We start from the raw sequence: 13,118 nt of genomic DNA on the forward strand, positions 1-13,118 counted from the left end.
ACGGTTTGTACGCTCGTGAAAATGTTGAAAATTATGGATGGCCCCTAATTATTTATATATATTATAATTATTTAATATCCATGAGCTGTGTGAAGTTGGTGATTCATGCAAACATGGCAATAAACACAACGATAATGAGTCAACTGACTTTATATATCACCAGCCAAACCACTCGAAACAAGCACATACAAAAAAAAACACCGTCAGTGACTGATGCACGATCGTGCCTGCTGTCGTGTTAAAAACACCCGTGTATTTTATGAAACAAGTATAAGATTGCAAAGTGCATACTGCAACATATTGCGAGGGCTGTAATTAGCCATATTTTAGTAATATTGCCTTGATGCCTTGTGCGCCATCAAGTGTACCTAATAATGTGGCCAGTAAATGCATGTCTGCACAGAGCTGCACAGCATGTTACGGAAAACAAGTCTACCAAGTAACTTTAGATATAAACCAAAATAGTGCATACATGACATGCAATTTGAACAGAAATTGATAACTGACGACCTGCTTGTGTTGAAATGTTAACGTTCAGTATTAACTTAACATGCATATGTTTAGAATATGGGAGGAAGCCAGAGTAACTGGAGAAAATCCATGACTGCATGCTTAGAATATGGACATATTAAATTAAATATTAAATTAATACCTATACTGCACACAGAGATGCCCAAATGAAGATCCGAACCCAGATTTTCCATATCTCCTGACTGTGTGGCCAACATGCTAACCAAAACTTAACAAAACTCGGCGGTCGAGTGGTTAGGATGCATACCTCACAGCTAGGAGACCCGAGTTCAATTCCACCCTCTGTGTCGAGTTGCATGTTCTCACCAGGTTAATTGGTGACTCCAAATTGTCCATAGTTATGGTTGTTTGTTTGCCCTGTGATTGGCTGGCGAGGCGAGTCCAGGGTGTACCCTGCCTCTCGACGAAAGACAGCTGGGATAGGCACCAGCAACATCCGCGACCCTCGTGAGGATAAGCGGTAGAAAATGAATGAATGAATGCTTCTGATGGTTTTTGGACACCTGTTATATATCACAGGCTGCAGCTTTTAAGGATCTACCTCAAAAGTGATGGTCAAACATCCTCTACACATCATGCTGTTTTTAGGAATCTGCTACAAAAATGCTATTAAATGTCTCTGCTATGTAACACTGGTACAGATAAAAGTTAGCAAATGTCGCCACTCTCTCTTCCATCAGCCAAAGGGGAAGCAGTGAAGCATGAAGCCCAGGGCTGTAATAAAACACCTCGCATCCAGCGCGTCACGCCTGTGTATGTGCGCTGGTGGTGGCGGGTGATGAAGCGCATTGCAGGACATTATGGAAATCACCCTACTCATCATTCACAGAGAGGATCCATCATGTTGTCTCAGCAAGGCTGCAACATGCACATTATTCCCTCAGCGAGTTGGGCTCTGACTGCATGATGAGTGTCGGACGGGCTGGACGGCCTTACTCGGATGAATGGAGCAGCTTCATGTGTCGTATTGTAGTAGTTCTAGTAGCTCTATCACTGCGTAATCTAACACCCTCAAGGGCTTCGAACAGTAATATGCATCCCTCGAGCCAGTTTATGAGCATCAAACGTGACGGAAATCTGTCATGTACCTCACTTGTTTGCTCCACTTTTGAAAGAAGAGGCACTCGTTGTGGCTTTTCGAAGAAAAAGCTCCTTTCCTCATGCACCTCATGACCTGACATTAGCGAGATGAGCCCTGTATTACAGCACAAATTATATGATGTATAATGAATTATATGATTATGTGATGTATTCAATTGTAATCTGATGCATGTTCAAATTAAATGAAACTATTACCATTACCACATCTTAAAATTAAGCCTGGAGCTTTGCCAGTAAGTTACAGTCTTGGGAGCTGGAAGTTTGTTCTCATTCAGGCAACCTGGCAGGACGCACACTTTGTCATAGACAGGAGTGGACACACCCCATTAGCATTCAAGCTACAGACACACAAAGACATCTGTTCCCAGTAGGGCTTACTACAAGACTTTTATTTAATTAAGGGCATTTTTGTTATGGACTCTATACATAGGGTGTACCGTGTTATACGTTGCATGCTAAAACATATGAACTACAAAAAAACTTTATTCTACTATTTAACAACACTCTCACCGAATATTTAATTAAGCTTCTCCCACAATTCCATCAAAGTCCTCATCTTAAAATGATCGGTGCGTATCCATTTCCAGAGGCATGAAAGGTTTCAACCAAGCAAGCAACTGAAAACAATCACTGCTGGCTCTCTCTATACAACCTCCTAAATGGCCCTCTTATTCTGCTGAGACATTGACAACGTAAATCAGGTTGCCTGTTGGTGATTTACATTAAACTGTCTGTACACACATAAAAACGGAGGCTTGAAAATGAGCCAATTGCTTCGACGCTACAACGTGCTACGAGGTGCTACCAAGATTATTTTAGAGGAAATTGATGAGCATGACAAAAATCTGTGAATTTGTCGGTAGTCCGGAATTTAAATACTATTGTATAGTTAACAGAAAAAGTTGTAATCTTGAATGTCATATGCGATCATGCTAATATTGCTAATAACTGTTTTTTTTTGTTAATATGCTTAACTGCTTAGCATATTTTTAGCTGCATTGCAGTGATTTTAGAATGTCAAAAAAGCAAAGTGGTCCATGCATCTCAATTTATTTGTTAAGTATGCGGCCCTGGGTGAGAAATGTTTGTACACATCTGACTTAGAGGAATACATGTTATTGCGAAAGGATGACAAGAATCTATCTAGTAAAATGTAAAACACAACGATGATGGTTGATGTATAAACAAGCACAATATGTAACAGCTGTTTGGTCATGAAGGATGAAATAGAGAAACATGGTGATGAATAATAATAAAGAGTATCCCTTGGATGCATGCACTGCAGAAATCTAATGGCAACTTGGATGTTTAATTTAGGACGGATGCAGATGAGTGCAGCACTGCTAGGAAATGAGGGGGAGGGGTTATGGGTGAGCGAGGGAAATTTTTTGGCAGACGGAAAAAAAAGAAAGCAATCATTTAAGAAAGATTCAGTAAAAAAATGAGAAAGAGAAAGAATAGACTACACTTTTATTGTCATGCTGGACATTGTATGACATTGGTTCCTTGTTATATTTGGACAGTTGATTTATTCATTCATTCATTCATTCATTTTCTACCGCTTATCCTCACAAGGGTTGCGGGGGTGCTGGAGCCTATCCCAGCTGTCTTCGGGCGAAAGGCGGGGTACACCCTGGACTGGTTGCCAGCCAATCACAGGGCACATATAGACAAACAACCATTCACACTCACATTCATACCTATGGACAATTTGGAGTCACCAATTAACCTAGCATGTTTTTGGAATGTGGGAGGAAACCAGAGTACCCGGAGAAAACCCACAAAATTGAAACGGAATTGAACTCGGGTCTCCTAACTTTGAGGCCTGTGTGCTAACCACTCGTGTTGATTTATTTTACCCATTTTTGCAGATTTTGCCTAATTTTATTTCTACAACGTACCTTGGGTCAACAGACAAAACGGTACGGGCCACAAATGGGCCCCGAGACACCACTTTGGACACCTCTGCTTTTATAGCTCTTTGTCAGGATTGAGTGTCTTGCTGACTAGTGAGCCTGTTAGCTTCCCATAGTGAGTGAACGTTGGTAATTAAAGAGAGAAGGATGTTTTTGGAACTGGAACTAATCAATGCGTGACAACAGACAGTAGATCCGCCCTCTGAACAAGCCAACCAACCACAGCCACAACGGTGTGGCCATCGCACTTTGCAATTTTCGCTTTAGTTCCATCTATCTGATTCAATATGTCATTAGGGGGAATTGTTGCTGGAACTCCTAAAAGGTCTTCAAGTCAGCCAGATGAATGATGATGATGATGATGAAATACAGCAGAGAGAGAATGCCACAAGATGAATAGTCTTTATATAGCAGCGCGCAAGAGGCGTGAACCCATTGTAAGATAATGTACTGTACTGCAAGTCCTGACCCTCAAGTCCTGACCATCAAAGTTCCCAATTTCCCATTGCCGCTGTGAACACCGTGATTGCTCATAGGTGTTGTGATCCAGCAGAGCAAGGTGTAGTATCATCACTGTAATAGCTGTTTTTTTTCCATCCTGTGTCTACCTTCCCCTGGTGTGTTTGCCTCTAATTGGTTTGCTCCTTGTGAAGAGTCCTTATAAATAATTTGACTACAAGTCTGCACTACAGTCAGCCATTTTATCCTTTAACCAAGCTTATCACTATTTCCCCAGGGAGAACTTGACAGAGAGGTTGGGGAATTGTACTCGCACATTGCTAGATTCCAATTTTACAGCGAAGTGAACGCCAAGGGCAAGGCCTTGTGCTTTGGGCACCACGCCCAGGTTTCAGCTTGGCATAAGTCAATACATTGGGCAGAAGGGGGTGGGGCGGGGCATAGTGAACGTAACAAGAGAGACACTTAATTAAAACATTACTGTCCAAAATGTCAAAAGTAGAATTTTTAAAAATGAAATAATGATTTGGAGTGCGTAAGAAAGCGAAAAGGGCGGCACGGCGGACTAGTGGTTAGCGCACAGACCTCACAGCTAGGAGGACTAGGGTTCAATTCCACCCTGTGTGGAGTTTGCATGTTCTCCCCGTGCATGCGTGGGTTTTCTCTGGGTACTCCGGTTTCCTCCCACATTCCAAAAACATGCTAGGCGACTCCAAATTGTCCATAGGTATGAATGTGAGTGTGAATGGTTGTTTGACTATATGTGCCCTATGATTGGCTGGCGACCAGTCCAGGGTGTACCCCGCCTCTCGCCCCAAGACAGCTGGGATAGGCTCCAGCACCCCTCGCGACCCTTGTGAGGATAAGCGGTAGAAAATGAATGAACATTATTAAACAGCCATGACCTGTACTGTTAGCGTTTTATGATAGTCACAGTTTGACCCTGAATTCTGCTATTTCGCATGGAACAAACTGTGTCAGAGTGTCTTTGAGCTTTAAGGTGTCCGGTATTAATAGCTTAATTAGTGTTTAGTTATTTTGGGGGACAATAAATTCACACTGTTATCCAAGTAGTTTTCTTTAGTGTTGTCATATGAAAAATGTGTCAAAAACACAGAAGCACAAAAACATGGTAATGCTGCATGTGTGTGCGTACAGTTACATATTCGTGACAATACAAGTGTGTCGTCCCATTTCCAGTGACCCGTGCGCTTTCTTGGGCCCCACAGCCTCAGAAAAAGGCTGTAGATCAATAGTAATTTCTTTTACCACCTTTCCCAGAGTGACCCAATATTCCCAGCAATGCCCTCGAGCAAAGTAAGCTTATTGTTGCATGGACAGCCACCCTTTTACTCTTATGACAGGATTCCATGGGGAACTTTCACATTCCGATGGTTCGACCAAGGGGGGTGGTGACAGAAAAGGGGCTAAAATGGAAGTGATGTAAGATGCCATTACCCTTTTAACATTGCCTCATATAAACACACACACTCACTCACATTGGATGAAAAACTGCAGACTACACAGATTCACACACAGATTAGTTGGCTTTTCACAGGTACAACATTGCAGTAAAAGCCCATTCCTTGGCAGCATCTCGCTCGCAGACCTGTGTACAGTAGTCAGCATCTGCTTCTGTCGGGGGGCTGTCAGCTCCTTGACAAGCACTGAGGTCAGCAGTAGATGGTGGTTTATTCAAGTTTGTCAAGATAAGCACGCTAAAGTTCATGCAGCCATTAAGGTCGGACACACATCAATAACAGTGAACCATCGGATTCTAGTGACTCCTCTGGGATTGAATGAGCCACGGGCACAAATGTTTAGCTTTAATTATCTCAACAAAGGATTCTGAGGATGAGCGTTTTTCTGTGTGTAGCACGCTGACTGCAGACATGCAGCATGACTGAACAGAAAAACAAATACGTGTAAATCAATGATTCAAAAGCAACACAAGGGCAGATTATTGAGCACACCAAGACTAAAAATAGACAAGTCAGACTAACAGTACTACAGTAAACCTCGGATATATCGGATTCAATTGTTCCCACTGGTTTTGTCCGATATAAGCGAAATCCGTTATGCGTATACCGGAAAATGTCCGTTTTACGCATATATCGGATTTATATCCGGTATATGCGTAAATCGGATTTTATCCATTATAAAAAGGCACTTCCTTGACTATGTTTCCAATGTACCTGGACTGGGCAATGAAAAGAGACGTAAGGTAATGAGAATTTAACTTTATTGGACTCTGAGCATAACAAATTGTTAATTAAGCTAGGCCCTGTTACGCCCGTCAGGCCTACGTTATTTCCAATAGTGAGGTTAAGATCTCATTCACTGCTGTGCTTGTCTATAGTATTATTGACGTCACTCAGTTTTATATTTGTCCTAAATCTGGAGCCAGGAGAAAGACACGATGCGGCCATCCGATATATGCGAGGGAAATTGGAACGGGACTGGAGATTTTGTCCAAAATAGGTGAAATCCGTTATAAAAAATCCGATATATGCAATGGATTTTTATTGGAAATGCATTACAGAAAAATTGGTTATTTTTTATCTGCCCGTTGTGAGCGAATTTCCGATATATCCGAGTCCGATATATCCGAGGTTTACTGTATTAGCATGTTAGGACAACTTCTCTCATATGTATGGCCAAGTGGGCAGATGTTCATTAAACCAACATTTTAGGTGAAAACATTTGACTATTTCAGTGAATTTGCTTGAAAAAAAAGTGCAGCACGGCGGCTCCAGGTACTCCGGTTTCTTCCCACATTTCAAAAACATGCTAGGTTAATTGGCGACTCCAAATTGTCCATACATATGAATGTGAGTGTGAATGGTTGTTTGTCTATATGTGCCCTGTGATTGGCTGGCAACCAGTCCAGGGTGTACCCCGCCTCTTGGGATAGGCTCCAGCATGCCTGCAACCCTTGTGAGGATAAGCGGTACAGAAAATGAATGGATGGATATACAAAAAGTACTAGACCAGGGAAAATCCGGACAAAATAAGACATATCAGACATAAGTAAGATAAAATAGACTCACATGTTAGCAATGTTCGGAGCACCTTGTTTTTTTCTGGACAACGTACTTTCTACAATGGCTGCTGTCTTATCAATGTATTGATGTTGCATTAAATGGCTTTCGTATTACCAAACATAGTAGACATAGTAAGAGTAAATAATCCATTGAAGACCTGTTTGAGTGTGTCACTGTATAGGTGTTCCCTATAGAGGACTTGAGTGGTGGGCAGGCAAATGTATCCGGGACAGGAAGTGATGCCAGAGGAGATGCTAAGCTTTGTTTTACATGGTATCATATCAGTAACAAAAAATTGGGTGTCAGTCATTCTGACTGTAGCATCCCGCACATCTTTGGCAGCCATAAACGTTAAACCCAAACTAAAGTAGCAAGAAGTAAATGCAGTTCTTTTACACGTCTGTTTTAAAACCCTATTCCGACTATGATGTTCATCTGGTCCTGGTCCAACCTTTTTCCTTCTCACTCAATTTATCTCATTCCTGATTTTGGTATGGTCTCTCAGCAGTCCAGCCATGAAATGGCCCGCGTTTTCAGATACGTCAGCCCAAAATGCTTCAAAGCAATCTTGCCTCTCTTTTCCCAACCCCTCCCCTGTCAAATCTCAATCCCTAAAGAAGGAAGACACATGAAAGCTCTTTGGCATCCATGCAGATGATGAAAGGACCTATTTTCAAGGACTGTTTAGTTCGATGTGCAGGCATATCTCCCCACAGTGAATCACTAAATATGTTGATAGTTTTTTTTGAAGCCATTATACATGAATCAAACAATAATGCATGAAAGTGAGGCAATTTCGGCCATGTGAAGTTGTCAAAGGTAATCAGATTATTTTAAGTCCATTAGGAGATCTGGCTAAATTGTTACGGTTCTAATCTTCTTATTAAAAACACTTTCCAAAAGTTGTAGTGTCGCTTTTATGAAGAACATTTCCTCAGTGAATTTTACATTTCTGAGAATTTCATTATTACAGCAAGATTTATCCCCCGAAATCTCAGAATTGCTATAATTATCCTTAAAACAATAGAGATATATTCCAATCAAGTGACTCAACATGCAAAAATGAAAAGCACTGGTGACAACTTTGCTGATTGAGCAGCATTGACCACCTGATGTCATCCCGCTGCTCCCAATGTCGCTCCATACCATACCATGCCATACCAAGTCCCTGGGAGGCCTTGGAAAAATATATGCATTATACAGAAAGAAGTCCACTATAACAACAATGACAAAAGTGCCTGTTTGTTAAATGCGTTCCTCTCGCTCCATGTGACACCATCCACCCACAGCAATCTGTAGAGGAACACCAAAAGAACACCAAGATGACTGTCATCGGGTTCAAGCAATCTCAAGCAGCCGCAGTGATTACCAGTCCACCATCATCATCATCATCATCGCCACCAGTTACAGGACAGGAAGTCAGTGTGTCAATGTGGGTGACACCAAACCATCCATTCCATCAATTTTCTACACCACTTAATGTTGTCGTTGGGCGAGAGGCGGGGTACACCCTGGACTGGTTGCCAGCCAATCGCAGGGCACATATAGACAAACACTCACATTCATACCTATGGACAATTTAGAGTCACCAATGAACCTAACATGTTTTTGGAATGTGGGAGGAAACCGTAATAACTGAGAACCACTGTTGTTACAATAATGTTGTGCTTATTAGTCTGTACAGCAATTTTTCAATTGACAAGAATCTATAAGATGAGTGTTTTGAGCAGTGCACTGATACTGTACGCTGAATGCAGCACCAAAAAACCCCAACAAAACCAATCTGTAACAATATTGACAAACCTGTATGACCACACGTTACCATGACACCCACAGTCAGTGCTATAACAGCAGATTGATCTTTAATTTAAACCAAGAAAAAAGAAATACAGAACGAGGGACGATGTAAGCATGTTGAGGAATGTTAAATATGATGCGTCCAATGTCGCTCGGAGCAACAGGAGTATGTGTGCGCGAGATGGTGGGGGTGGAGGCGCTTTGATGATGATCCAAACTGAAGAGGGGCCGGTGAGTGTGCTTGTGTGTGTGTGTGTGTGTGTGTGTGTTATACGATGCTTATAACATCCTCACCACCCTGCAACCATAAGGCTTGCAGTGTACTGCATTGTGTGTCACTAGAGCATCATGGGAACGCTGCAGGTGGGGCTTCGGTTGCCCTCCCACCTGCTGGTGCACCCACACATGTCACGATTATGCCTGCTGTCCTGGTAAATGTAAGATACTGTACATACACAAACAAATGTATTGCGAAACATCTTGTAATAAGTTCATTATTCAGTCTAGAGTTGGACTAGACTGAGATGTTCAGTCATTTATCAATGGCTGGATCATTGAATCATTCTTCAGCACATCCAAACAGGTTGTAAGATGGATGGATGCATCCATCTATCCATACACTTACCGCTAATCCTGTTCGGGGTTGCTGTGAGCTGAGGCTTATCTCAGTTGACTTCAGGCGATAGGTGGACTACACCCTGGAGTGGTCGCCAGTCAGTCTCAGGGAACATATAGACACAGGCAACCATTTACAGTCACACCCACACTGTCACTGAGTAGGACTGAACCCACACTGCCTGCAAAGGAAGTCAGGCGAGTCAAACATGCAGAAGAAGACTGTCTCTGGATTTGGACGTTTTGTTGACAGTAGTTGAGTTATAAAGTAATGATGCCTGATTTTAGCGGAGATGTTTCTGACCGATGGCACAACACAAAAACATCTTCTTTACGATTACTTTAAGAGGGCACATTGTATATGCCTATGCCTTATGTCATTCAATGGAAAGCCTGAGCTTGAACAGCCAGACTGCCATTATATTGTAAATGACTTGGCCCTTAAAAGACCTGTCAGAATCCGCCAAGGAAAAAGATATTTTTACCACTGCTGGCATTCAAAAACAGGCCCAGCTTCTCTCGACAAAATTAGCCAGAAACCAGTCTTGTCAAAAGAGAAATCATTAGAGAAAAGGTAAAAAATTGGGTAAAAAAAGCCTACAGGTTTGCCTTCATCAATGTAATCCTATATTGGTGCTAGTTGCCTGAAGCCTTGTTGGTCTTGTGGCCTCATTAAAACACTAATTATTGGCAAGCCGCCTTTCATTTATATGACTTGACGGAATGTGCAAAGGGTCATCCTTACACAAGATGGTCTTGTTTAAGATCAGGTCAAAATTGCAATTTTAGGGATTTTTAGTGCAATTCCAACAGTGAAAAATGTTTCCTTAACTACAATTATCTTACATAATTGCAGTTCAAGTGTTTGAACTGGCTTAGCTGGAGTATCGTGAAAAGTTATGCATGATGGCACTTTACAATGTAAACTTTTGTGCAACATTAGTGGCATGTCTTTCCCAAAATTTGCGTTCAAATTCCAAATTGTACAACGTTGAAGGACAGTAATATGTTGGAAAAACAGCTCCAACTTCTGAATCTGGTGGGGAACTGCCTCTAATACCCGGAATGCACTTTTCAGCTACATTTTTGTTACAGTATAACTTTACATAACATTTTTTTGGGGCAAATATATGAAACATTCATTCATTCATTCATTCAGCTGTCTTCGGGCGAGAAGCGAGGTACACCCTGGACTGGTCGCCAGCCAATCACAGGGCACATATAGACAAACAACCATTCACACTCACATTCATACCTATGGACAATTTGGAGTCGCCAATTAACCTAGCATGTTTTTGGAATGTGGGAGGAAACCGGAGTATATATGAAACATTACAGTGCATTTCTTACATCAATCAAAATATAACTTTCCATTATTTACATTTGTATTTGACTATCTGATCACAAGCCCAAAAGGAGTAGGCTGAAGCAAAAGCTAATAAATGCCTACCCCTTTTTGCAAGATACAATCATGTTCATGCCACAGTCTTGTTTTCCCCTGTTATTATTATCATTCATTCATTCATTCATTCATTCATTTTTTACCGCTTTTTCCTCACGAGGGTTGTGGGGGGTGCTGGAGCCTATCCCAGCTGTCTTCGGGCGAGAGGCGGGGTACACCCTGGACTGGTCGCCAGCCAATCACAGGGCACATATAGACAAACAACCATTCACACTCACATTCATACCTATGGACAATTTGGAGTCACCAATTAACCTAGCATGTTTTTGGAATGTGGGAGGAAACCGGAGTACCCGGAGAAAACCCACGCGTGCACGGGGAGAACATGCAAACTCCACACAGATGCCCGAGGGTGGAATTGAACCCTGGTCTCCTAGCTGTGAGGTTTGACATGATGTGTTGTAGTGTCACAGTCTACGGCTGCATGAGTGCTGCGGACACCAGGGAGCTACAGTTCATTGTCTGGTAACATGCACTGTGGCATTGTGAAGCAGATCACGAGTTACTCTTTTGGGAAACTGGGCCAAATGGCAGATTTGTAACATAATAACATGCCCAAACACACCTCCATCTTGCTGAGGAAGGTGAAGGTGACGGTAGAATGTCCCCAGACTTTTTATTTGTCCTCATCATTTTGGATTCTTTTGTTCCCTGTGCACCTGTCCTTTGCTCTTTGTTCTGGGCCTGAAGGCAGCTAATGAGATTTGTATCCTTACCAAGAGGGGTCAGCCTCACACGTTCGGGAGCTCATAATTCATTCCTCCCAGGGTGAAAAGGCCAGTTTGACATCAGCAAAGTTCAGAGTATTGTGATGTGGCTTCCTTTTACTTTCATTTCGGCATCTCTTCATGGACGTGGGACGTTGTATTGGCTTAATGATCTTGATATATATGCGACTATGCACAAGGGGAAGTCAAGAATCCTCTCTTGTTTGCTCAAATCAAATTAAATAAGCCTCACTGGCATGAAGTCAATATTATAATATCCTCTTTTTCTCCAGTCACTGCCCCCACAGAGACTGTAAAGAGAGATCAATTTGGCCCATGTTTCCTAATCATTCATATCTGAGAAAAATTGTAAAGAAATCTTGGCATATACAACAAGGCAGAACCATGTTTGTGTTCAAGGAAATATGCCAAATTGAGTCTAGATATGATTTATACTGAGCCAGTGGATAATTAGATGTACATAAGAGGTGTTACTGCAGCCACTGCGATGTTTCCCACACATTCATTTGCTCTAGTCACTCGTGAAATTTGACTGCCACAGATCGATTCACTGCTGACTATTAAGAATTCTCCATGTTTATGGACGTTGTTTTTATGATGACATCATTAACCCCCGTCACAGTGAGAATGCGAGCCTGTGGGAAACACTGGTTCTGAAATCTCAATGACATACAGTATGTAAAGCACTTTATGGATTTTGTTATGGACAGTTTTATCACTGCTTCATCACTACCACAACATTACATTTCATAACCAAACTATAGATCTGTTGTACATAAATACAATACAGACCAGAGCTGTGTCACTTCTTTTTCGAAGCAACATCATAACTGGGATGATCATCATTTGAAACATTTCCCAGATGAATCTGCACAGTAGCCTAAAGTGAATTAAAGGACATAAAAAAAAGCATTTTGTGACATTCTGAAACAATTCCCTTTTGGAAAGGAAAATTCAACTGAACGATAAAACAGCAGTTGTTGGTAACATGTTGTACATAAAACATACATTAATTTTGTAGTTATAGTTGTGTATTTTTGTGTATACCCTCGACTCAAAACAGAACCCAAATCAGAACAATGAACTAGAAAAGTGCATTCATTTGTTTTGACTCTGACTCATTTTGTGTTTTTCTCATTTGTTTGTGTTTATTCTTTCTAATATTGCCTCATCCCCGAGACAGCAGCCAGTCAGGTGTTCACTCACTCATGTCTCCTCCCTTAAGTTAGCTACACATACAATAAAGTAAGAAAGGAGCAGGCTGCGGGCAACTTAAATTCAGAACGACTCATTCTTAGTTCAAGTGAAGTCAGCATGGACAACTCAGACTGGGGCACAGCATGGAAAATTTGCATACAATAACAAGCCATACTCATATGTAACTGACAACTGTTCACTTTAAGGAGATGCTGAAAAGGATGGACATATTTGCTCTACCATTTAACATTTTGGACACACTTCCTTA

General features: G+C 41.6%; 1 protein-coding gene across 2 annotated transcripts in view; it reads right to left on the minus strand.

Annotated features, from left to right (window-relative positions):
* kcnh3 (potassium voltage-gated channel, subfamily H (eag-related), member 3) overlaps positions 1-13,118 on the minus strand; it is an 84,230-nt gene that overhangs the window by 48,639 nt on the left and 22,473 nt on the right. The window lies entirely within an intron of this gene.

Source organism: Doryrhamphus excisus, linkage group LG12, assembly GCF_037039965.1.
Source record: "Doryrhamphus excisus strain RoL-2023G ecotype Guam linkage group LG12, RoL_Dexc_Guam_v1.1, whole genome shotgun sequence".
NCBI classification, from domain to species: domain Eukaryota; kingdom Metazoa; phylum Chordata; class Actinopteri; order Syngnathiformes; family Syngnathidae; genus Doryrhamphus; species Doryrhamphus excisus.